General features: G+C 43.5%; 1 protein-coding gene across 5 annotated transcripts in view; it reads right to left on the reverse strand.

The window, feature by feature from the left end:
* LOC148398589 (lysine-specific demethylase 2A-like) overlaps positions 1-27,409 on the reverse strand; it is a 170,199-nt gene that overhangs the window by 116,202 nt on the left and 26,588 nt on the right. The gene's annotated exons all lie outside the window — the stretch shown is intronic.

Raw genomic sequence — 27,409 nt, forward strand, 5'->3', positions numbered from 1 at the left:
CAAAACGGTAAACCATACTATATTGACCGGAATACAAGAGAAAAATTAGTGCTTATAATTATTGAGAACCATTTTCCTCATAAAATTGTCTCCTTGTTGCTTCACTAAAGGAGACGGGGGAGAAAAAGACAGCCTCTACGCGGCCTCCCCTACGCGTAGCTTACAGGTTTAATAAGCCTACAAAGGCGAAACTAATGTCTTCGCCACGTCTGCAGACAGCACAAAGCCTAGCTGGTTTAGCGTTACTGCAGATCAACGTTGAAGGCCTTACCACCGCTAAACTCAACGTCATCGAACAGAGCGCCATTAAAAACAAGGTAACTATAGTTCTACTGCAGGAGACCCGCATTGAAAACAAGAACTTCTTGAAGCTTCCTGGGTACACTCTGGCTGGCCACACCGCCGACAAACATCACGGCGTAGCGACGTTCGGTCGTAACGACGTGGCTTGGTCAGCCATAGCACAGTCCGCAAAAGATGCAGAGGTGTAATGAATTACAACTAAAGTGCAAGACACGGCCATCGTCAACATCTACAAGCCGCCCTTGAACAGGTTCACCCCAACATCTCTGCCAGATGTCCCAGCCCCCGCCATGTATGCTGGTGATTTCAACCGCCAGTACACAGACTGGGGCTACAGCAGCTCCAACGCTGATGGTGAATTCCTGGCAGAATGGGTCTCGGCCGCGGAGGCAACACTCCTATACGACCCAAAGGAGCCACGCACTTTCTACTCTGCACGCTGGAACAGCACCAACCCGGACCTGGCCTTTGCAAAATGCCGCGACAACGAACCACTACCAGAAAGACTGGACAGATTCCCCCGTTCACACCATCGACCATCACTTATAACCATCCCATCTCTGGCCCAGCCTGTGGAAGAGAAAGACGTGAAGAGGTGGAACTTCCCGGAAAGCAAATTGTGTAGGCTTCTCACAGCAAGTGAACAAGGCAGCTGTTGTCTCCCACACCCACGCCCCACCAACTTGGACATCGCCTACGACTCATACTGCAAGATGCTGCTGGCCGCCGCCAAGAAGAACATCCCCCGCGGCGTACGCAAAGCCTATGTTCCCTGCTGGGATGACGAATGTGAAGAGCTACTTCGCGCCCACACAATCACAAACTAGGGAAGACAGGGACATAGCTGCGAACAACCTAATCTACAGACTAAATGAGAAACGCAGGCAAAGATGGACGGAGACAGTGGAATCAATTGACTTCACACACTCTAGCCGTCGGGCATGGCAGACCAAGAAAAAGCAGATGGGCAGGTCGACAACCCCAGCACAATGTCCCATCTCTGCAAATTCCATCGCGTCACTACTGCTGAGCAGTGGCCGCTTCCCCAACGCAGACAAGGATTTCACCAGAAGAACATTGGCGAGGGTCCATCAGCTGGGCACCAGGCTGTGATTTTAACCTATCCCACGACTTCACAACACAAGTAATTGGGCTGGCCATCCAACGGCTGAAAACTGGTAAGGCACCAGGCATCGACGGCATCCACCCGGAATACATAAAACATCAAGGTAAGAAGGCTGGCTGTGCTCCTTCCTTTCCATGTGTCTCTGGTGCATGAAGCTACCAAAGATCTGGCGCCATGCCAAGGTGATTGCTACACACCAGCAATGGACAATGCAGCAGGGTGAGGAAACTCAAGAACGGCGTCCCACAGGGCTCAGTGCTGGCAGCAATGCTGTTCAACATCTATATCCATGACAGGCCTGCAACCCAGTCAAAGAAGTATGGCTATCCAGATGACCTGGCCATCCTACTTAGCAAGCCATCCTGGGAAGCAGCAGAACAGGGCCTCTCCGAGGACATGAACATTCTGTCCTCATACCTGAGGAACTGGTGTCTCAAGCTCAGCATGGGAAAGACAACATCTTCAATATTCCACCTCAACCACATGGAAGCAGTTCGTGAGCTGAACGTCATGGTGGATAATACCCGGCTATAGCATCAGCCTGTTTCCACATACCTCGGTGTGAAGCTTGACAGAACACTAATGTTCAAACAACACCTGGATAGTGCCAAGGCGAAGACAAGTGCCCGTGCCACCCTTATACGCCGCTTAGTCGGCACCACCTGGGGTGCCACGACGAAGACACTGCACATGTCCACGCTAGCCCTGGTGTTCTCAGCTGCCGAGTACTGTGCCCCCCGGCCAGGTGCCGTAGCCCCCATGTCAAGAAATTGGATGTCGCCCTCAACAGCGCCCTGCGGACTGTTTCGGGGTGCCTGCGAGCCACCCCAGTAAACCAACTGCCCATCCTCGCAGGCATCGCCCCGGCTAACATCAGACGAGAAGCAGCCATGCTGGCCCTCTCCCGAAAGGCACATACCAGTGAATCCCACCTCCTCCATAAGATCATCACAGAGACACCACGACGGGTGCGCCTTAAGTCACGACGCCCCTTAGCCATGCAAGCCCATGAGCTGCTCAGCACAACATCAGCTGACACTTCCAAGGCCACCTGGGTCAAGACGAGATGGAGACTAAAGGAGACATATAATGGATTACGTCACAGTCTTTGGGGCGGCACTATCAAACAAGGTAATGGGTGTGACCAAACTGTTTCGCAAATTCGCTATTTTTATTACACGGTGAGATTTTTGTTGTCCAAACAACTCAAGGATGCCGAAGTGGAGCGATCAAAATGTTCCGTAGTTGGATGCATTAATCCACACAACTCGTGACATCATTCCACAGAATCAGAACCTCAAAGAAGTGCCTGGTTAACTCTTTGAATGCCAAGCAACCCTGAAAATACCTGCTGATTTCAAGCATTTTCACTCAAAAGAAGTTTTACGTTTCATTCAAAGAAGTGGCTGGTTAACTCTTTTCAGAAAAAACAACTCCTAAAATCCCAGCCGATTTCTAGCATTTTCACTCAATCTTTAAGGCCTACAGAATATTGTGTTCTATAGCTCTCTCTCTCTCTCTCTCTCTCTCTCTCTCTCTCTCTCTCTCTCTCTCTCTCTCTCTCTCTGTGTGTATGTATAACCTTTCAACATTTCGCCACATTTCAGGCTTCAAACAAAGATATAAAATTTTAATTTTTGTCAAGAATCAACAAGTGGGACACAATCGTGAAGTGGAACGAAATTTATTGGATAATTTAAACTTTTTTAACAAATAAAAAACTGAAAAGTGGGGCGTGCAATATTATTCGGCCCCTTTACTTTCAGTGCAGCAAACGCACTCCAGAAATTCAGTGAGGATCTTTGAATGATCCAATGTTGTCCTAAATGACTGATGATGATAAATAGAATGCTCCTGTGTGTAATCAAGTCTCCTGTAATCAAGTCTCCATATAAATGCACCTGCTCTTTGATAGTCTCAGGGTTCTGTTTAAAGCGCAGAGAGAACCATGAAGACAAAGGAACACACCAGGCAGGTCCGAGATACTGTTGTGGAGAAGTTTAAAGCCGGATTTGGATACAAAAAGATTTCCCAAGCTTTAAACATCTCAAGGAGCACTGTGCAAGCAATTATATTGAAATGGAAGGAGTATCAGACCACTGCAAATCTACCAAGACCCGGCCGTCCCTCCAAACTTTCATCTCAAACAAGGAGAAGACTGATCAGAGATGCAGCTATGAGGCCCATGATCACTCTGGATGAACTGCAGATAACTACAGCTGAGGTGGGAGAGTCTGTCCATAGGACAACAATCAGTCGTGCACTGTACAAACCTGGCCTTTATGAAAGAGTGGCAAGAAGAAAGCCATTTCTCAAAGGAGACACACCAAACATGTGGAAGAAGGTGCTCTGGTCAGATGAATCCAAAATCGAACTTTTTGGCCACAACGCAAAACGATATGTTTGGCGTAAAAGCAACACAGCTCATCACCCTGAACACACCATCCCCATTGTCAAACATGGTGGTGGCAGCATCATGGTTTGGGCCTGCTTTTCTTCAGCAGGGACAGGGAAGATGGCTAAAATTGATGGGAAGATGGATGGAGCCAAATACAGGACCATTCTGGAAGAAAACCTGTTGGAGTCTGCAAAAGACCTGAGACTGGGACGGAGATTTATCTTTCAACAGGACAATGATCCAAAACATAAAGCCAAATCTACAATGGAATGGTTCACAAATAGACGTATCAAGGTGTTAGAATGACTAAGTCAAAGTCCAGACCTGAATCCAATCGAGAATCTGTGGAAAGAGCTGAAGACTGCTGTTCACAAACGCTCTCCATCCAACCTCACTGAGCTCGAGCTGTTTTGCAAGGAAGAATGGGCAAGAATTCCAGTCTCTTAATGTGCAAAACTGATAGAGACATACCCCAAGCGACTTGCAGCTGTAATTGCAGCAAAAGGTGGCGCTACAAAGTATTACCGCAGGGGGGCCGAATATTACACGCTCCACTTTTCAGTTTTTTATTTGCTAAAAAAGTTTAAATTATCCAATAAATTTCGTTCCACTTCACGATTGTGTCCCACTTGTTGTTGATTCTTGACAAAAAATTTGAATTTTATACCTTTATGTTTGAAGCCTGAAATGTGGCGAAATGTTGAAAGGTTCAAGGGGGCCGAATACTTTCGCAAGGTGTTAGGGTTTTCCAGGTTATCTTTATCGTAGGATTATGTTGGAATGCAACAGGTAATAAATACCTTACCTTGTCCTCCTTATCACAAGGTCGTAAAACATCCCCTGACATGTTTAGACTAGAGGACAAGGGCTTTCTAGCCAGCCAACCCATACCCCCACTCTGTTTCTCTTAATAAATATCCTCTTGCAGGAAGGAGGCTTCAGACTTCATTCCTTGAACGAGTGAACTCTCCACCTGCAGGTGTCTAAAAGGCCTTGCTTGTCTCCCGTGTGGTTCTTGCAAAATATTGTTTGAGTGAGCAAATCTCTAACATTTTGGTGCCGAAACCCAGGATCCCTCATACCCGCTATCTGGCTGACGAAGGAGGACGTGCTGCATTGTCGACAAGCCAGCGTCCATTAGGAGGACCTGGAGAAGAAAGTCCTGGGAAGAGAATTCTTCGCTGGGCCAGCATCTTAGGTCTGCCTTCGTCTGACAGAGGTGGATTGACGGGACCCGGCAGTGCAACGAACCAGGGGACAAGTAAGTTAAAGGCCTGAAGTTGTGTGCACGAGAGATACGGCTTTGGTTTTTCCGAGCTATGAGATACGGCTTTGGTTTGTCCGAGCTATGAGATACGGCTTTGGTTTGTCCGAGCTATGAGGCCTAGAAAAAAAAAGCGCTGGAGTTTGTGTGATTGAGAGTGTGACTGGTAGGATAAATTGACTACATAGCGGTTCTAGCATTGATCCACGGCAATAATAAAGGATAGTAATTTGTTGAAAGGTCAATTTAAACCTGCATTGAGGATCCTCAAAGAAATAAATAAGTAATAATAATAATAATAATAATATTTTTGAGACAAAGAAATTATATAACCTAAAACTACTTGAATTAAGATGGGAAATAAAAACGGTAAATCTCTACCTCTTGACGGAGATGAGAAGTACATGGCGAGTAGATTTCTTAATTGTATGCAATATATGCCGAAGTGGAAGAAAAAGTATGGAGTAGAAGGGAAGTTGAGAGTTGAAGTGTGGAAGATAGTAGTTGATGTTTTAGAAGAGAGTGTGGATAGAAAGAAAAATGGACTGAAAAAGAAAAGAAAAGAGAGAGAATTGGATTGTGCTAAAATGTGGTTGAAAGCTTCACAAGAAAGAAGAGAACAAATCCAAAAGACAAAAGATAGAAAGTTGAAAAGTGATGAAGCCGCCATTCAATTGAGATTTGAAAAATAATTCTGGGTACATAGTGGTATCCCATTCAATGATGCAGATGAGAGTGCTTATCAGCAACATCTTAAAATTGCGCTCCTCACTGGTTTCCCCCCTGACTTGGGCAGTTGGGTGAGGAAACACTTGGTGGAAGCGGACACTGCTTGGTTTACAAAAAACATGCAGTGGCCCAGAGACGTTGACAAAGGGATTGAGAAAGGCAAAGGTTCTGATGTATTTCATCTAGATGATGATAATGATCTAAATGAAGATACAACGATCTTCTTCCAAAGTTCCCAAAGGGGCAGAGGAAGAGTTAGATACCAACAAGGTCGCAAGCCACCATTCAAATCAAAACCCCCATCAGATTCAGACAACTGTTGGAACTGTGGGAGACGAGGACACTTTGCACGAGAGTGTTGTTTTGCAAAACAATACCAATCAAAGGGTGGAGGAAGGAGCAGAGGAAAAGCCAAATTTTTAGCATGACAAGCTTCCTCCTCTTTGACCGCTTATGCTCATACAGAGAAAGATAGAATAGATGCCCATATGACAGCAAAACATGTCATTGTCAGATTATTTGAATTTTTTTTAGATTATTAGAAGTCCTGTCCATCCAAGAAGTATGACAATGCTGTTTGTATGCCCAAATTACAAATGACTAGAGATCAAATTGTGTTACACTAAAGTTAAAATATGCAAATCAAGTGGTAAAGAAATACGACTTGCTTCTAGAAGATATATAAATAAAATTAGAATGTGCTGTCCTCGTGTGCATGGGAGGGACCAGCTCATGATCGACCACAGGAAATGGCCAGCCTGTGACGAATCACTGTTGCTGAGACCTACCTTCCGCACGCGAGAGCTGTGCATGTGTGTGCGTATGTGTTAAAGTTAAAGTCCCAAATTGATGAAGATTGGCTAAACTTTTAGTATAAAGAAATTTGCTAGACTGTTGTCTATTCAATTTACACCGCAGAACAGAAACAATTTGAGAGAAAAAAATGAGAGGAAAAGAGAGAAGTCTGTTTGCGAGCAGAAACTAATCCACACTAGTGCATGTTAAGTGTCGAGCCCACATGAGAAATTCGAAGAAAAAAAAAACGACAGAACATGCTTTCAGGAATTGGAAGAAGCTAAGAGATTTAAGATTTTGCAATGCTACATTTAATAGGAATAATTGATTGGTTGTGTTATAAGATTATACAAAATTGTAAATGCAAGCTAAATCTGAGAGATTGAGTTCTTCAAATTTAAAAACAAAGAAAAAATTCAGATCAATTTGCCAAATTGTTTGTTTTAGTTATGTTTTTTTTTGAATTGGTGGATTGTTCTACCAGGAAACCTGAGTTGAAAATGATATATGAATGTTGTGTGGTGAGCTTGGATGAATTGAGACCAATATGATAGTATGACTCCTTTTTGGAGACTGAGTGAGATGCATATGATGAGCATTGATGAATGATTGCCTGAATGAAAGGTTGAATGGTTGAAGTCATTGGCGACTACTATGGAAAATTAGTAGAGCGACTTTGATGAAAGAGTGATTTTGAGCAGGTTGAATGTTAGAAAGAAACACGTAGCTTTTGGATTGATAATTAACTAGAGAAAAAACTGGAGAACCAGTAACACATGTAGAAGATGTGTGAACTGAGAAATTGAGAAGCGTTTTGGAAAGAAAGTCAAATTAAATGATGATGGAATCGTATGTAGTAAAGAACGCATTCTCCCAAAAAGTTTGTCAAGGTGTGAGGCATGGGCGTTGCCAAGCCTCAAAAGGAGGGAGTGAGTAGGACAGATAGTGGAAGATAGTAATAATACAACACTTTATGACAATGAATTTTCGAATACATTTGGTGTTATACTGTGGTAAATTTTATGTTCTGGTGTAGATAGGTTAGCAACACGAGAGATTTAGAGGTTCAAAAGAAAGACAGTTAAAAGAAAACATTTTTGATTTGGACAATTGCAGGCTAACAGGAACATGAGAACGATAAGAACTACGAGGTGGGATCCAATTTCATTGGGGAGATTGAGAATTCACAGCACCATTCTCTAAGTCACATTTTTGAGCAAGCATGACAATAACATGTGAGAGGTCAAGACATACAGATCAGGGCTTGATGTGGAAAGCAGACCTCGATGAGTTGATTTTCAATAATGATACTGAAGACAACATACTGTCCGATTAAATTGGAACTATAGATAAAATGTAGCTCAAAAATAGGATGAGTTGCAGGATTTACGATATAAAAACGAGACCGCTGTTATTAGAAGAATTTGAAGTTTGGTAAACAAACGTTACCAGCAAATTGATGGAAGCAGCTACATTTGGAGATAGTCTTACAAGTTTGATGTCCCAGCCTGTCATTCTCAGTGTCAGGGTCCCTGAAACCCAATCCGAGACTTCGCCTGCAGCCGTGAACAACTACAAAATGGTGCCTGGCTCTGAAGCACCTTTGACCTTTGGCGAAGGACAAGAAAAGACTGCTGTTGTGCTTGGAGGGGGACAAGTACACTCCGGAGGACAGACAACATCCTCGGGGACGAGAAAAGACAGTGAAAAGCGGAGGAACTCACAATGATGAAAATTGACTCATTTGAACAATGGACTCATTCAAGAGTGATGGATGGGGTCGCTCTGAAGCAACAATAAAAGAACACCAACTTGAGAGGGTGAAGTGCGGCAAAAAGATATGGACTTGGAGTGTCCGACAACCAAATCGCACTCCTTGCTACGGCGTTACCAAATTTGGTGAAGCTTGGTTCAAGGTGGAAGGGAGGTTCATTGTGCACTGAGTTTGACAGAACTGAGGAGATTTGATAAATAAATAAATAAAAATTTGAAAAATACGTAGGGCTACAGAGAAAAGCATTATAATCAGAGATTGAACGGATTTGGATAAAACAAATAGGCTAAAACGGTAGGAAACAAGAGCAAGATCTGATATTTTGGCTCATCAAACTTAAGACGTAGAGGTCGAGTTATATAAATTTTAGAACAGGACATTTGGCAGTCAGGAGGAAGCTAGGTTGCTCAATGTACCTACTCAATACAATAGTAAGGTTTTTTGTGCCACAGTGGAGGTTGGATGGTCAGAAAGTTAGGTACGTTCAATTTTTGACATTCACACAATCATGCATAGGAGTCACACGGCGACAGTTAACAAGTCGATGACTGCAATAGGGGCCACCTACGACTGCACCGACATGAAAAAGTAGAAGCGAGAGAGCAGAGTATGGGATTATATGCTAAAACGTCTGCTATACAGTTACCAATAGGAGATTCTATCAAAAGAAGCTACATGAGAGATGGATTAGAATCCCTTTGTCTGTGTGTTCTGTGTGTGTGTGTGTGTGTGTGTGTGTGTGTGTGTGTGTGTGTGTGTGTGTGTGTGTGTGTGTGTGTGTGTGTGTGTGTGTGTGCAGCGAGCGTGTGAGGAGAAAGAAGGCATGGGTAAGACAATCTCTTTTACACCAGGAGGCAATAAATGGGAACGCCCCTGTCATAAATAGTTTTTGGTTAAAGGGAATCATTAGGTGTTCAAACTCTTGCCGCAAACACTCCTATTTGCCAGTTAAATGGGCACGACAATTGACTACGAGAGTTGCAAACAACAGATGAAGAGCAGTCCTTGGCAGATTATATGATCAGGACGCTGAAACTGTGTCAAAGACAAATTTACTGCCGCTTGATCTTTCCTCCTCACAGGTCGACAACCCCATCAATCCAGGAGACTGGGTCTACATCAAGGTCATCAAAAGAAGGAACTGGGCCAGCCACGACGGGAGGGACCATTCCAAGTCTTGCTGACTACACATGTTGCATCCAAGGTTGCAGCACCCACAAATGCATTAACGACGAATGCTCTCCAGGAGGAAACTGGATGGGAGCTTTGGACATCACCGCTTGGCACACAGATGAGAGAGCTGTTTTCAAGGTGTAAGGGCTCTACTACCAACATGGCTGCACCATCGGACGGGACCTACTTCATCCAGAAGTTCAGAGGCACTGCCTCACCTGCATCCTATGAGTGCACGTGCCTGTTCAGTACGGATCATGGTTTTGTGGTCACAAGAGTTGTCCGATGCTGCCTGCCAACTGGACACGAGTGTGTGCGCCAGTGTGAGTGACAGACCTCACCTACAGACTAGAACATCATCAGCTGACGAAAACACGAGCACATATACAACTTCTTAGACGTGACAGATGTGATAATGATAATGAGACGTGGATTGCGTAGATGCTGTTCTGTTGAGCATGTTTTACAGAAACTTGATGATTTGACCATCGAAAATGCTTCGCAAGTGATGGATACAATGATGTACTGTTTCTGTGTTTTTATTTTTATTTTTTTATTGATAGCATTCTGGTCGCCTTAGGCAAAGGGACCGTGTAAGAATTTTCCTGCTAATAACATCTGGCCAGCAGGTTTTTCGCTTACACAATAAGTTTGATCTGGGGTATTGTGGTAATGCCTCATCTTCACTGGGAAGTGTTGCTATCATTGTTTGTTGTTTTTATTTTTACTATTCTTCTTTCTTCATTATACATATATATGTGTTTTTTTTCTTACTTGTCTTTGTTGTTTGGGGTAGCATAATCATATGATAAAACAGGAGGGAGATGTTAGGGTTTTCCAGGTTATCTTTATCGTAGGATTATGTTGGAATGCAACAGGTAATAAATACCTTACCTTGTTCTCCTTATCACAAGGTCGTAAAACATCCCCTGACATGTTTAGACTAGAGGACAAGGGCTTTCTAGCCAGCCTACCCATACCCCCACTCTGTTTCTCTTAATAAATATCCTCTTGCAGGAAGGAGGCTTCAGACTTCATTCCTTGAACAAGTGAACTCTCCACCTGCAGGTGTCTAAAAGGACTTGCTTGTCTCCCGTGTGGTTCTTGCAAAATATTGTTTGAGTGAGCAAATCTCTAACACAAGGCACTGTATATGGTGGTACCAAATGAAAGATTAGACTCTCTTCTTTAATTAGAAAAAAACGTATGTTTCTAACTTATACCGTTCTTTCGTTATCACCATTTGAAAATAACTTGGTTTCACTCAAATCAGCAATCGAAGACAAAATGAGAACTGAACTGCCTTTATGCCGGTTTGTTAACCATGTGGAGGCTTTTTATGTTTTAGGGTGGTCTTCTAAATATTGAGCGGGCTGTGTGGTGGACCTCGGAATCATTTACGACATTTACCTCATTTAGCCCTCTCACCAGCTGGCCTGCAAGTTTTTCTTTGTTGCAGTGTATTCAATTGCTTTGCCTTTGATGACTAGTATCTTTTAGCACTCAGTTTCCTTTACAAGGCCACTCGGTGGTACACTGGTTAGCACGTCTGCCTCACAGTTAGAGGGTGCCGGTTCGATTCCACCTCCGACCCTCCCTGTGCATGTTTGCATGTTCTCCCCAAGTCCGCGCATGTTTCCTCCCACATCCCTAAAACATGCTTGATAGGCCGACTGAGCAATCTATATTGCTCCTAGGTGTGAGTCCGGATGGTTGTTCGTCTCTGCGTGCCCTGCGATTGGTTGGCAACCGGTTCGCCTACTGCCCGATGACCCCTGGGATAGGCTCCAGTTTTAGCGTCGCCTTAGTCCTTGGTGTGTGGACATTTGAATGAAGTGTCTGTGTCACTGATTATCTTACAAATGGACTTTGGACATGCCTGCTTTACAATAAATAAAAGAACAAACACGTGATGTTGTCATGTGTCCAAAAACTCCTCTTTCCTCCTGCTCTCAGTCACGGCCGCCATGATGCACATTACTCAGTGGTATGCCCTGCACTACCAGAGCTCATTGCTGCTGTCTTAGCTCATGGACGGCAGTGTTTTTTTTTCCACATACGCGGCAGCCAGCCGCGCTTGTCCTCAGTAAAGCACGTTGCTCAGAGGCATGCGCTCATCGCCTCTGTCCCCGTTCTGCACAGTGGTGCATTTTACCGTCATGGTGGCTCCGCAGAAGACCTCGGACCCAATACGGAACTGTGCATGCTAATCGGTGCTGATCGCCACCACCTGTCCTGTGTTACCCACTGATTAGGGCGGGTATATAGACGTTCTTTGACGTACAGTCCTCGCCGTTTCGTCTGCTCTGACACACACATGCCTGCCACCTGATTCTTGTTTGCCTGATCCACTGTCTAACGAGATGCCAACACGACACCCGACGCAAGCTCACTGACCGGCTTGTCAGTCGCCTCTTGCACCTTCTCTGCTGGCGTCCGAGCCTCCTTTTCCCCTTTTCCTCTTTTCACATTCCCGAGATAAACATACTGTGTTGCACATGCTTTGTGACAGGCTGGCTGCCGCGCTTGTTTGCAATAAAGCACATTGCTCAGGGGCATGCCCCGCACGATCAGCGAGTAATTAAACGGTGTTGTCCCGTAGATCTCATGATACCAGAATTTCAGTAATCAGTACCAATACCTGTGATTTACCACGATTCTCGATATTAATTTGGTACCACGGTAAAAAACAACAGAATCCACTTACTGTATTTTCCGTGCCATAAGGCGCTTCAGGTTAAAAGGCCCAGACGCAATTGCGGGATCTATTTTCTAAATCAATATTCATACGCAAATCCGTCCAAGTCCTCATCTTCTCTATCCAAATTAAACAGTTGGGCAAGTTTGCCATTAAACATGTCAAGTTCCCTCTTGTTTCTTTGTCTGTGCAATATTAGTGGGTCCTGATGCTGTTTTCTTTGGAAAAAACGATAGTATTTATTTATCAATGGCGGCGGAGGTCCGTACTCTACATGCTACGTACAGTCCTGTGATTGGTTTACTGCCCCGATCTACATAAAACGTGATGGCCTCTGATTGGTTCATCGGGTGCCTGTATATTACGTCTCTCTGTAGCAGAAGACACACAAAACAACTGTACAGATTTGCACAAACGATGGTATTTATTTACCAATGGGGGCAGAGGTATGTACTCCTCTACCGTTGCATCCGACTCAAATGCAAAATATTTCCACACACGACTCTTGGAGTGATCTGGGTTCCAAACAAGCCGGCGTGTTGGACTTAAATTCCCACTTGCTGAAGCCATTGTTATGCAACACCGAAGGTTTGGAACCAATTATTCGTGATAAACGAGGGATTACTGTACTGCATGTTATGGCATGCATGCGCCCGATAATGTGGTGTGCCCTATGTGTGGATTAAATACAGAAATAGCCCCTCCAATTGCACCTTTTAAACCAAAGCGCCTTAAAGTGCTGGGATTACAGTATCTGCACTCAAAACTCAAGAAACTAGAAAATACTTAAATAAATTTTATTATCATATGAAATAAAGCAATTTAATTGAAGATGTAAACATAAATATATATAAAAAATACAGTATTTTTCAGACTATAAGTCGACTTATACTCAGGAGTGACTTATATGTGCAATTTTTCACAAATTGTTGCTTGATCATTAACACATTACTTACTAGTATAGTTGATCACTTCATATGTGATTTTCACTTTAAAACGCATGAGGGCGCACTATGGCTGGGGAATAATTGGAGCCTCGCTGACAATGAGTTCCATTCACTGACTTACGGAGTCAGGAGATTTAATGATTTGGAGTGACACAGATGGTTAGATAAACTTATTTTTGTTATAGTTATTTGAAATATAGTTTATTTAGAGTAGTAGCGATCCAAGGCGCTTGCTTATAGCACTGTGTGTTGGCTCATATGTTGAGCTCTTGTTTTGTGAAATAAAGAGCCGGTTACCAAACCCCCGTCTTGCCTGGTACTTTGGTAACGCTACAATATAGTTATATACGTAGATCTGTGGAATAATTGGAGCCGCAACTGACGACGAGTCTGACGTCAGCGGCGGATGGAGTTCCGGAGTCAACAGCTGTTTTTTTTTTTTTTTTTTTTTTAAGTGACACAGAGGACGAAGATTTCCATGGATTTAATGATTTGGAGTGACACGGATGGTTCGATAAAATTGTTGTTTATATTATACTTCGATAGATAGTTTATATATAGTTATATGGGCCTGTGGAATAAGTTGAATTGCAACTGACATCAGCGGTGTACCGCACACACTTCCGGGGTTAGAAGCGCAGGTGTTTACACAAAGGACAAAGACTCCAATGGATTTAATGATTTGGAGTGACACGGATGGTTCGATAAAATTGTTGTGTATATTATTGTTATTTGATGTATAGTTTATATCTAGTTACATGGGCCTGTGGAATAATTTGAACTGCAACTGACGACAAGTTCGACGTCAGCGGCGCGCCACACACGCGGCGTCGTTTACACAAAGGACGAAGAATTCAATGGATTTAATGATTTGGAATGACACAGATGGTGTGATAAACACATTCTTATGTTATAGTTATTTGAATAACTGTTAATGTTAAGTCAGGCCCGTTCGCAGCTCCTCGTTTGTATTTACGTAACGTTAGCATACAGTATCGTTTGGCCCAGACATGGGCAAACTACGGCCCGCGGGCCACATCCGGTCCACTGGGCCGTTTAATCCGGCCTGCCAAACCTGAATAAATTGTATTATTGAACTTTTTTTGGGGTCATTTTCCCTGCAATTACTATGCTTCACCAATAGATGGGGAAGCGCCCGCCCGCGCATTCACTCCCGGAAGCCGTGTCAGAAAGCTCGGTGCACACTCACAAGTGCGTGTACGTACTAAGTAGTACGGACCCGGCGCACTCCGCGCTCTATTTCCATAAGTGCCAAATTTCGTGTGTGGGCTGTGACGTCAGCATTCTCGTAATTCGCGCGCTGAGCTTTCAGATACAGTTTTACGTTAATGCCACCCACAAACCTTCCCCTGGAATCCTTCCACTAAAATGAGTGGCCCAAGGAAAAGAAAGGTGGACACTGAATGCCGAGTGTTTAAAAAAAAGAGAGGACAATTTGGCTCAACCTACGTGTGTGAGCAGACGTTCCGCCACATGAACGTCAACAAAGCCCGTCATAGCTCTAGGTTAACGGACCGACACCTCGGCTCTATCCTAAGAATTACCACAACAAATTTTACTCCAGACCATGATGCACTAGCAAATAAGGGAGACCAACAATACTATTGATTTCTTTATTACTTTATTTAGAAGTGTTCTTTCACAGATTCTTCAAAATGATGTATTTGGCCAGAATGTTTGCCGTTTGATGTGATTTCGCCTCATTAGATAAACATATTTCATAAATCAGACCTGCAGGCGCTGAAGTGATGGAAACTATTATTCATAATAACAGTTTCGTATTTAATGAGAATCACTGATAGTAGTTTTTTGGTGAAATATTTTTTAATGCTGTTAATAAATGCATTTGTTTTCAAAAAGCTTTTTTTTAATATCCATGCTTTACTACCTACTAAAAGTACAAACCTTTTATGCAATGACCTTTACATGTCATTTCTATTACTTCACACAAACACTGCATCCATCTGCTCCTGGTTCGGCCCCCTGATCAAAATTTAGAACCAAATTTGGCCCGCCAGTCAAAAAGTTTGCCCACCCCTGGTTTAGCCTGTTGTTGCTGGTTCATGTCTGTTCTTGGTGTTGGATTTTGTCAAATAAATTTCCCCCAAAATGCAACTTAAACTCCGGTGCGACTTATATAGGTTTTTTTCCCCTTTATGGTGCATTTTATGGCTGATGCGCCTTGTGCTCCGGAGTGACTTTTAGTCCGAAAAATACGGTACTTAACTGTAAAACAAAAGTAGGAAAATGTAAAATAACATGGGAACTAGTTTATAATCGTGCGGGTATGCGAGACTCAAAATACACAAATTGCCCCATTAGGAAAAATATTAACGGAATGTAAACATTATTTCAGGCGTGCTTGAGCGCATGCTGGAGGCTTTGTCAGATTGTGAAGACTCACATTTTAGTGTTTCCCTTATAATCACTTGGGTGGTAATACATACCTTGCACATCAGCTTAATTTTCTCAGCATCATTTATGAGGTGTGCAAACCCATGCCACACAACTAATGTCAGGGATGAGAATGGCAAATGTGAATAAACACTGAAAATTAGCCGGGAGTCAGGGTGGGGCATACTGGATGGGGCATACAGATGGTGCAAAATGTGAGTATTGGATTGTTCCCAGGAATAAATTTTTCCAAGAGATGGTGCCAAACCTTTACATGAGACCAGAAGGGGCAGTCGAGTAAAAGAAGCTGAATTAGCAAAAATAAATATGGATAAATAGAATAGCACGGGGTTGGTTCTGAGTCACAAATAGAAGCACACATGTTAAGATTTTTTATTTTATTTCTTTGCTTGGCTACTATATATTCAGTAACAGCTTAAAGCAATGTTATCACATAATTGGACAAAGACTGCCATTAGATACTATGGTGGTGTGTTAAGAAATACTCAAAAAGGTTGATTCAAAGGTTTTATGATGTTTTAATCAGTATGGTTATTCAAAAATAAGTTGATTCAAATGTTTTAAGATGTTTTAATCAGAATGGTTATTCAAATAGGTTGATTCAAATGTTATAAGATGTTTTAATCAGTATGGTTATTCAAAAACAAGTTGATTCAAATGTTTTAAGATGTTTTAACCAGAATGGTTATTGAAAAAGGTTGATTCAAATGTTTTAAGATGTTTTAATCAGTATGATTATTCAAAAAAGTTGATTCAAATGTTTTATGATGTTTTAATCAGTATAGTCAATGATTCATGATTTTATGTTTTATTGACATGCATTATTGAAGTTTTATTTTCATGAAAAAGTGTTTTGAATGATTTAAAAAGGAAAAGGGGCTCAAGGAGGGTGTTGGCCGTATTTTTGGTGGAAAAAAATAAAAGAGCGGAAACAGCTGCCAGGGTGGCAGCAGGCTTGCGCAATGTGGGAAAAACATGGATTGAGCAATCCAAAGCAAGGAAGCTAAACCAGCAGTGGTTCCCAGCTGAGAGGCAGAAGGGAATTGCGGAACCCTCACTGATCAGATGAGATTGTGCAATCCTATGCTATGGGAAGTGTAGATGCCAGTAAGAGGGGGCGGCAGACAGGCCTTATAAAAGCCACCACAGACAACTGCAGGGCTTCTCTCTCCCAAAGAGCAATTATACGCAAGAGTTCCAAGACCTTTTCCAGCCTCAGATATTTTAGTGTAAGACGCAAGATCGCTTGCTTGGATTAACTTGGATTTACTCAAAGAATCATTGAGTAACCAAGGACCAAGGAAATCATTGTGGACTTCCGGAAGGGTCACACAACACACCTGCCGCTGATCATCGACGGTGCTGTGGTGGAGAGGGTGAGCTGCACCAAGTTCCTGGGGGTGCACATCAGTGAGGACCTCTCCTGGTCCGCGAACACCTCGTCACTGGCAAAGAAAGCTCAGCGCCGCCTGTATTTCCTGCGGAAGCTCAGGCGTGCATGTGCTCCTCAGGCAGTCCTGTATACATTCTACCGTGGCACCATTGAGAGCGTCCTCACCAGTTGCATCGCTGTCTGGGGTGGTAACTGCACTGAACAGAACTTGAAGGCCCTGCAGCGCATAGTGAATACGGCTGGTAAGATTATTGGTGCTTCGCTTCCCTCCCTGAAGGACATTTACACCTCCCATCTCGCCCGCAAGGCAACCTCGATTGCCAGAGATGTGAGTCACCCGGCTCACTCCTTGTTTGACCTTCTGCCCTCTGGGAAGAGGTACAGGAGCCTGCGCTCCCGCACCACCAGACTCGCCAACAGCTTCTTTCTCCAGGCTGTTAGGGCCCTGAACTCGCTACCCCCTTCTGCGTAGCGTGCGGCACTGTTGCGCTATTTTCGGGAATGTCTGCTGTACGCGTTTTTACGCTCCTCTTAATTAATTATTTATTTATTTATTGTTGTGTTATTTATTCATTATTTATTCAGCACGCTTTTGTTATACTTGTTTACTGTTTGTCTGTTGTGAGCCATGTCTTGTCACCGTGGGATAGGGGGGAACGAAATTTCGGTTTCTTTGTGTGTCTTTGGCATGTGGAGAAATTGACAATAAAGCTGACTTTGACTTTGACTTTGAGAATTGGACTTGACAACATTTCACATGGAACTAGATGAGGGGAACAAATTTTTCTGTGTGCAAGCCGGTGGGAGAACAGCCATGGGGGCGAACGCCGGTCCTCTCGAGGCCAACCTATTTCCCAAATTTGAATTTTAGAAATAAAAGGGAACTGATCACTCGACTTTATTTCCACCAAAAACATAGCATACAACTTGTAGTTGTTTTATAATCAAAAGGACTCCATGACTGAATGATTTTATTTGAACGGGTATCAGTGAGTGAAATTGTTCGAATTGTTGGAGGAATTCAGATTTGTAATTCTATTTCATACTTTTTCAATAAATGTGGCTTTGTATGATCATTTAATTCGTTGTGCACTAATTTGTATGTCATATGCGATCGACTGTTGGATTTTGATTTGACAATTCGATTCGGTTACAGGTACTTATTATGGTATAAAATTGGACCGTGATAAATAAAATTAATGAATGCGTTTAAATTAGATTAGTCGGATTATTGTTGGATTCAAATCTATTCAATTGTTTGTTGGTTGCGGGCAGGTTCTGTACTTGTCGGGCCGCGCTTAAATCTAACTCGGACAATTGACGCATTAAATTGCCTTCAAAATTATTTGAAGGATAATTTTACTCCGTTTAAATATTTACTTCAATTAAGTAATTCATCCATTGCGGGCCCGTTCTGTACTTGTCGGGCCACGCTTAACTCTAACTCGGACAATTGACGCATTAAATTGACTTCAAAATTATTTGAAGGATAATTATATTCCGTTTAAATATTTAATTCGTTTAAATATTTACTTCAATTAAGTAATTCATCCGTTGCGGGCCCGTTCTGTACTTGTCGGGCTGCACTTAAACCTAACTCGGACAATTGACGCATTAAATTGCCTTCAAAATTAATTGAAGGATAATTTTATTCCGTCTAAATATTTAATTAGTTTGAGAATATCATTCGTTTAAATAATTGAGTTAATCCGAGCATTTCAACATTAAGGAGTTTATAGACGGTTTTAGAATTAATGATTAATGTATCAAATTTCTTCCCAAATAATATTATTGTCATACTTCCATTAATTGGACTCTTCATTGAATGAAGATGTGTAGGCCCGCTACTTCGGCAACGAAGTAGAGCTGACCCATATAAATAGTTACTTCGGCACAACTAGGGCAAGTGTGCGCTAGATCAACGAATCCCGGAGGTCTTAAAGAAATCGAAAAATATCCGAAATATAACAAAAGCCTCAAATCACCGAAGGGAGCCATCAGTATGGCACGGTTATTCTGACGAAGTGTCGCAAATTTAAGTTACTCAGCACGATCGTCGTTTGACTTCAAATGGAATGGCGTCATAAAGACATTATATTGATTGTTTTAGAATTAATTTAACAAAGGTAGTTAGCATTCGGACGAGTCCCTTCACCCCCGGCTTATTCAACCCTTTAATGGGAAACCGGTCGCTTTAACAAAAAGTGCAGATTGGACAATATATATATGTATATATATATATATATACATATACATACATATATATATATACACATACATACATACATACATATATATATATATACGCATACATATATGTATATACACATATATATATGTATATATATGATACGGCTGACTAGCTCAATCAGTAAGTCACATGACTTACAAACGGGAGACCCAGGTTCGATTCCCGGCAGGGGCACAATATGAGCAATGAGATTACCTTACCAACAGTCAGTGTGGGTCCTTAGGCAAGACCCTTAACGATACCGCCTACCTCAGAGATAATGAGAGTACAAGAAACGAAACACATGCCGGCTCAGACGTCGCCCGGACAAACAAGGTCTGCGTCAGGTGCTGGGGAACCAGAGCACCCTGATGAAAAATGGGCTACCGGAACAAGACACAAAAAAGAATGGGCGAGATGCGAGAATAAGGATGTGTTGGAATGCTACTACTCCAGCAACCAACAATGGCAACTTCGATACCCACAGTCAACACTATCGGCCAAGCAACTCGTAGCTCAATGTTCCAATATCCATAAACGACACCTGCTATCACAGCTCGAGATTGATGAGATACAACACAAATGCCATAGCGAACGTCAACCAGAGCACCAGGTCAGAGACGAGTTAAACCCATGTACAAGTCCAGAGGTTGGGTACGAAACCCCAATAAGCACAATCAAGCTGAACGAGGCAGCAATTGACCTGAAGAACAAGATCACGGTGAGAATGAATGCTCGGGAACCTAGATACACACTGCAGAGGCTAAGTGAAGTACCCTCAGAAAGTCTCCTAGAAGATGTGAATGCAGCACTGACAACAACTGACAATTCCTACGGCTACCATCACTGAAACTAATGAGCTGATACACACCTCAGCAGCAGTGATCCTAGAAATGCTTGGCTACAAGAGGAATGACCATATGCAACCACAACAGTGCCCACTATGGAAGAGAAGGCTGGAGGCCAAAATCAAGATAACACGGAGAGAAGTGAGCCAAATGACAGAGGCCCAGAAAGGTGCAATGAAAAAGCAAGTTCCCAAGAAATACAGCCAGATGCCCATACCTGAAGCACTCGAAACTGACAAACAAAGACTCCAAGCCTTGGCCAGCCGCCTAAAGAGGTACACGAGAGAATGAAGCCAGACGAATAAACAGGTTGTTCACAACACAACCAGCGAAAGTGTACGCTCAGTGGCAGGGGAATAATAGCAGAGCAGCCCCACCAAGGCTGGAAACTGAACAGTACTGGAAGGATATATGGGAGCGGGAGGCATCACATAAGAAGGATGCACAGTGGCTGGTGGCTCTGAGAAAGGACCACAGCAAGCTCCCTGAACAGAACCCAGTAACTATCACAGTGGCAGACATCCAGAGAAGAGTCTCAGGAATGAAAAACTGGACAGCTCCAGGCCCTGACATGATCCACAGCTACTGGCTCAAGAAACTTACAACTCTCCATGAGCGCCTGGCAGCACAAATGAACCAGCTGCTAAGGGATGGGACTCACCCTGAATGGCTAACCCAAGGGCGTACGATCCTGATCCAGAAGGATCCTTCAAAGGGTACAGTCCCATCCAACTACCGGCCAATCACCTGCCTCTCCACAACATGGAAGCTGATGTCGGGCATAATATCAGATAAGATCAGCGGGCACATGGATCAATACATGAGCACTGCTCAGAAAGGGATTGGTAAAAATAACAGAGAAGCAAAACATCAACTCCTGGTGGATAGAACAGTCACCCAAGACTGCAGAACCAGACGTACCAACCCGAGCACTGCCTGGATTGATTACAAGAAAGCATATGACTCAATGCCACATACTTGGATCACTGAATGCTTGAGGCTGTACAACATCAATGGGACTCTGAGAACCTTCATCGCCAACTCGATGAAACAGTGGAAAACCACACTTGAAGCCAATGGCAAGCCACTTGCGCACGTGACCATCAAATGTGGTATATACCAAGGAGAGGCTCTGTCCCCAATGCTGTTCTGTATAGGACTGAACCCCCTCAGCCAAAAAATCAACAAGATGGGCTATGGATACCAACTCAGGAATGGGGCCACCATCAGCCACCTCCTCTACATGGATGACATAAAGCTGTACGCTAAGAACGAGCGGGACATTGACTCCCTGATCCACACTACCAGGATCTACAGCTCTGACATCGGAATGTCATTCGGACTTGAGAAATGTGGCCGCATGGTGACTAAAAGAGGAAAGGTAATCCACACAGAGGGGGTCTCACTCCCAGAAGGAACAATAGCAGACATTGAGGACAGCTCAAGATTCAAGATTCAAGATTCAAGAGATTCAAGAGTTTTTTTATTCGCCATGTTTGAGCGTGCCAAACAAGGAATTTGACTTCGGTAAATCACAGCCTCTGTTCAACATTTAGGTGACTAACAACAACACTCAGCACATGTGAAGAACGAAAGATATTCTCAAGCATCCCCAGATCTTAAACTCCCAAGAGGGCAAGGGAAAACTCAAAACTCCAGCTATGGGAAATGAGAAACCTTGAGAAAAGTCCACAGATGGGAGGGTTCCTCTTCTAGGATGACCAGGCTGCAATGGATGCAGAGAGGACACATAGTACAAACAGTGTAAACAAAAAAGGTGTGGAAAGCAGGATGTTATTGCACAGTAATGACTCTGAGACTCTAAGAGTGGTGTGAGTTCATCAGAGCGACAGCCTGGGGGAAGAAGCTGTCTCTGTGTCTGCTGGTTTTAGTGTACAGAGCTCTATAACGGCGTCCGGAGGGGAGTAGTTCAAACAGGCTGCAACCTGGGTGCGAAGGGTCTGTTGAGATGTTACTTGCACGTTTCCTGGTCCTGGTCAGGTACAAGTCTTGAATAGATGGGAGGTTGATTCCAATTATCTTTTCTGCAGTCCTTATTGTCCGTTGCAGTCTGTGCTTGTCTTGTTTGGAGGCCGATCCAAACCAGACAGTGATGGAGGTGCAGAGGACAGACTGGATGATGGCAGTGTAGAAGGTCTTCAGCAGCTCCCGCGGCAGGTTGAACTTCTTGAGCTGTCTCAGGAAGTACAGCCTCTGCTGGGCCTTCTTCCGGACAGAGTCTATGTGGCCGGTCCATTTCAGGTCCCGAGAGATTGTGGTTCCCAGGAACTTGAAGGTGTCTGATGAGAGAATAGTATTACTGCGGATAGTGAGGGGTGAAAGTGGTGAAGGGCCTCGCCTGAAGTCCACTGTCATCTCCACGGTCTTGAGCGGGTTCAGGTCCAGGTGGTTTTGGCTGCACCAGCTACAAATACCTTGGAATTCCACAGGCAAATGGCAACCTTGACGAGGAAACAAGGAAAGCAGCCACAGCCAAATACCTCCATCGAGTAAGGCAAGTCCTAAGAAGTCAGTTCAACGGCAAGAACAAGTCCCTAGCCATTAACAGCTACGCCCTACCAGTAATCAGATACCCTGCAGGAATCATACGATGGCCAAAGGAGGATATACAGACCACAGATATCAAGACACGGAAGCTCCTAACCATGCATGGAGGGTTCCATCCCAAGTCCAGCACCCTGAGACTGTACACTAGCCGTAAAGAAGGAGGCCGAGGACTAGCGAGCGTGAGAGCCACTATCCAAGATGAAACATCCAAGATCCATAAGTACATCAGGGATAAGGCCCCAACGGATCACGTGCTCAGTGAATGTCTCAGACAATGGGCATCAAAGGAAGATGAGGTGCTGGAGGGACCATCATGGGAGGACAAGCCCCTACATGGGATGTACCACCGAAACATAGCTGAAGTGGCTGATATCCAGAAATCCTACCAATGGCTAGAAAGAGCTGGTCTGAAGGACAGCACAGAGGCACTGATCCTGGCTGCACAAGAAAGCATCAGAGCAATAGAGGCCCAAATCTACCACACCAGACAAGACCCCAGGTGCAGATTGTGCAAAGAAGGTCCTGAGACAATCCAGCACATAACTGCCGGGTGTAAGATGCTGGCAGGTAAAGCATACATGGAGCGCCATAACCAAGTAGCTGGAATAGTGTACAGGAACATCTGTGCAGAGTATGGACTGGAAGTCCCAAGATCCAAGTGGGAAACACCTCCAAAGGTGGTAGAGAATGACCAAGCCAAGATCCTCTGGGACTTCCAGATCCAGACAGACAGAATGGTAATGGTGAACCAACCGGACATTGTGGTGGTGGATAAAGAGCAGAGGAAAGCCGTTGTGGTTGACATAGCCATCCCAAATGATGGTAACATTAGGAAAAGGGAACATGAGAAACTTGAGAAATATCAAGGGCTCAGAGAAGAGCTGGAGAAGGCCTGGAGAGTGAAGACTTCAGTGGTACCTGTGGTCATTGGAGCACTAGGGGCAGTAACCCCCAAACTGGAGGAGTGGCTGAAACAGATCCCAGGAAAAACATCTGACAGAAAAGTGCAGTACTAGGAACAGCAAAGATACTGCGCAGAACCCTCAAGCTCCCAGGCCTCTGGTAGAGGACCCGAGCTTGAAGGGAAAAAGAGACCACCCACGGGGGGTGAGGAAAAAGTTTACATATATATATATAATACACACATATATATATATACACATATATATGTGTATATACATATATGTATGTGTATATACATATATGTATGTATGTATGTATGTATGTATGTATGATGTATATATATATATATATATATATATATATATATATATATATATATCATAAATACCCACACACACAGACAGGACTGTCTCACAAAATTAGAATATTGTGATAAAGTTCTTTATTTTCTGTAATGCAATTAAAAAAACAAAAATGTCATACATTCTGGATTCATTGCAAGTCAACTGAAATATTGCAAGCCTTTAATTATTTTAATAATGCTGATTATGGCTTACAGCTCACGAAAACTCAAAAATCCTATCTCAAAATATTAGAATATTTCATCAGACCAAGTAAAAAAAAAAGATGTATAACAGCAAAACAAAATCAAACATTTGAAAATGCCTATTAATGCACTCAGTACTTGGTTGGAAATCCTTTTACGGGGATTACTGCATCATTGCAGCGTGGCATAGAGGCAATCAGCCTGTGGCAATGCTGAGGTGTTATGGATGCCCAAGATGCTTGAATAGCGGCCTTTAGCTCATTTGCATTATTGGGTCTGGTGTCTTTCAGCTTCTTTTTCACAATACCCCACAAATTCTCTCTGGGGTTCAGGTCAGGAGAATTGGCAGGCCAATCAAGGAGAGTAATGCCATGATCAGTACACCATTTACTGGTGGTTTTGGCACTGTGGGCAGGTGCCAGATCATGCTGGAAAATGAAAACCATCATCTCCATAGAGCTCTTCAGCAGACGGAAGTATGAAGTGCTCTAAAATCTGCATTTACTCTGGACTTGATGAAACACAGTGGATCAACACCAGCAGCTGACATGGCTCCCCAAACCATCGCTGACTGTGGGAACTTCACACGGGATTTCAAGCAACTTGGATTTTGCTCCTCTCCAGCCTTTCTCCAGACTCTGGCGCCTTGACTTCCAAATGAAATACAAAACTTGTGTTCGTCTGAAAAGAGGACTTTGGACCACTCTGCAATTGTCCAGTGCTTCTTTTCCATAGCCCAAGTCAGACGCTTCTTCCGTTGTCTTGAGTTCAGAAGTGGCTTGACCATGGGAATACGGCTATTGTAGCCCATTTCCTGAACATGTCTGTGAACAGTGGCTTTTGATACCTGGACTCCAGCTTCAGTCCACTATCTTTGAAGCTCCCCCAAATTCTGGAAGCGACTCTTCTTCACAATGGTGTTAAGGCTGCGGTCATCTCTCTTGGTTGTGCAGCGTTTCCTGTCACATTTCCTCCTTCCAACAGACTTTTTGTGGATGTGCTTTGAAACCGCACTCTGTGAACAGCTTGCTCTTTGAGAAATTTCTTTTGGACGGTGTAAATGATGGTCCTCTGGACAGCAGTCAGATCAGCAGTCTTCCCCATGCTTGTGATTTAGTTTACTGACCAAAGCTGAGTGTTTTTCAAGGCTCAGGAAACCCTTGCAGGTGTTTCGAGTTAATTAGACGATTCAAGTGATTAGTTGAATACCATACTAGTATACTTTTTCATGATATTCTAATATTTTGAGGTAGGATATTTGAGTTTTCTTAAGCTGTATGCCATAATCAGCAATACTAAAATATTAAAAGGCTTGCAATATTTCAGTTGATGTGTAATGACTCCAGAATGTATGAAATTTTTGGTTTTTTAATTGCATTACAGAAAATAAAGAACTTTATCACAATATTCTAGTTTTCTGAGACAGTCCTGTATATCTATATATCTATATCATCGGTCCCCCAGACTCCCGGCTACCATCTCACAAAAGTGAGTACACCCCTTTCATTTCTGCAATGTTTTAATTATATCTTGTCAGGGGTCAACACTGAAGAAATGACACTTTGGTCCAATGTTAAGTTGTCACTGTAGAGCAGGGGTGGGCAATTAATTTTTACAAGGGGCCACATGAAAAACCTGAGTTGTGTCAGAGGGCCACACCTACGATAACTTAAACCTGCTCAATTTTCTTCCATTGTAAAATGCACTAAATTATTTATTTTAAATAGTTGATACTGGTAATTAGAAGAATACAATTATTCTGTTCATGTTTATATTAAGCTATATGAAATTGTGGTGTAAAGGTCAAATAAAAAAACAATTATTAATCCAATACAGTACAATTTATTCTTAACTTCTTTAACTTTTCCTCAAATGACAAAGCCGCTGCATCTCTGGGTGTGAAGTTTGATAAAAAGTCCTTGTTGGGCTTGCAGTTTTGCTAGCAATGCATCAGCCTCTGATGCGCCCTGTTTATCAGACACATGTATTTTTTCTCATGCTTGGTCGTGTAGTGGCGACTCAAATTATATTCTTTAAACACAGCGACCTGTGTACCACAAATCAGGCACATGGCTTTACCTTTCATTTCTGTAAAGAAATACTTGGCAGTCCATGTCTTGTTGAAAACACGGCGCTCCTTGTCAACTTTTCTTTTCTGAGGGTCAGCACACGTTTCTCGGGCAGCATTACTTCGCACTGTTCACCTTCACGCACAGCTCACATACACGTACGCCACACGGAAGTGTGACGCCTTTCAAAATAAAAGCGAAACAGTTGTATTGTACGCACGACACAATTATTTTTTTTTTTTTTAAATTACGATTGGCCTCATGCGGGCCGGACAGGTACGCACAAAGGGCCGGATGTGGCCCGCGGGCCGTAATTTGCCCAGATTTACTGTAGAGCTTGGATAGCAAAGTAGATTTATTGTTACTTCAAAGTAACTCAAAATACAACAATGAATGTGTAAAATGCTGGCAAACTGCGGCCTCGGGTGTCCTGGTGCCAGGTGCACCCTTATGTTTGGACATTGTGTTTGTTGTGTACAATTTGTGACAGGCACATAAGTATAAAAATAAAACACCTCTCAGGTTTTGATAGGGGGTACATTCCTCCCAATCACGACCTTCCAGATCTCAGTGTCACTGCCCACATGAGCACTGAACTCCCCCAGCAGAATGAGGGAGTACCCAGCGGGAGCATTCTCCAGAGCACCCTCCAAGGACTCCGAACACAGGGGGGGTACTCTCAAATGCTGTTTCGTGCCTTGGCATCGACAACAGTAGGGACCCCTCCCCTCCACGTGAAGGGAGGCTACCATCTTGTCCACTGAGGTGAATAGGTTCCAAGCCGGGGGCGCAATTAGTATACCCACACCTGCTCTGCGCCTCTCACCGTGGGCAACTCCAGACTGGAAGACAGTCTAACCTCTTCGGAGAGGATTGGTAGCAGAGCCCAAGCTGAGGAGTCGAGTCAGACCATTGCTCATCTGAACTTCTCTGCCTCAACACACCAACATAGGCAAGTAACCTGCCAGAGAGGTGAAATTCCAGGTTTCTAGTGTAAGCTTCTGTCGGCAAAAATAGGATCGCCGAGATCCCCGCTTCTGGCGACAGCCCAGCTCACAGAGCACCTGACCAATTTGGCCGCTCCCACACGTCAGCTCATGGGAAAAATGACCCATGTTGTATTTGTGGGCTGAGGCGTCCACCAGCTACTCACCAACAAGCCCCACTTCCAGGTCTGGCTCCAGATGAAGGCAATGGTGACCCACATA

The sequence above is a fragment of the Syngnathus floridae genome, chromosome 4, assembly GCF_059516105.1.
Source record: "Syngnathus floridae isolate MCC-2025c chromosome 4, RoL_Sflo_1.0, whole genome shotgun sequence".
Lineage (NCBI taxonomy): Eukaryota > Metazoa > Chordata > Actinopteri > Syngnathiformes > Syngnathidae > Syngnathus > Syngnathus floridae.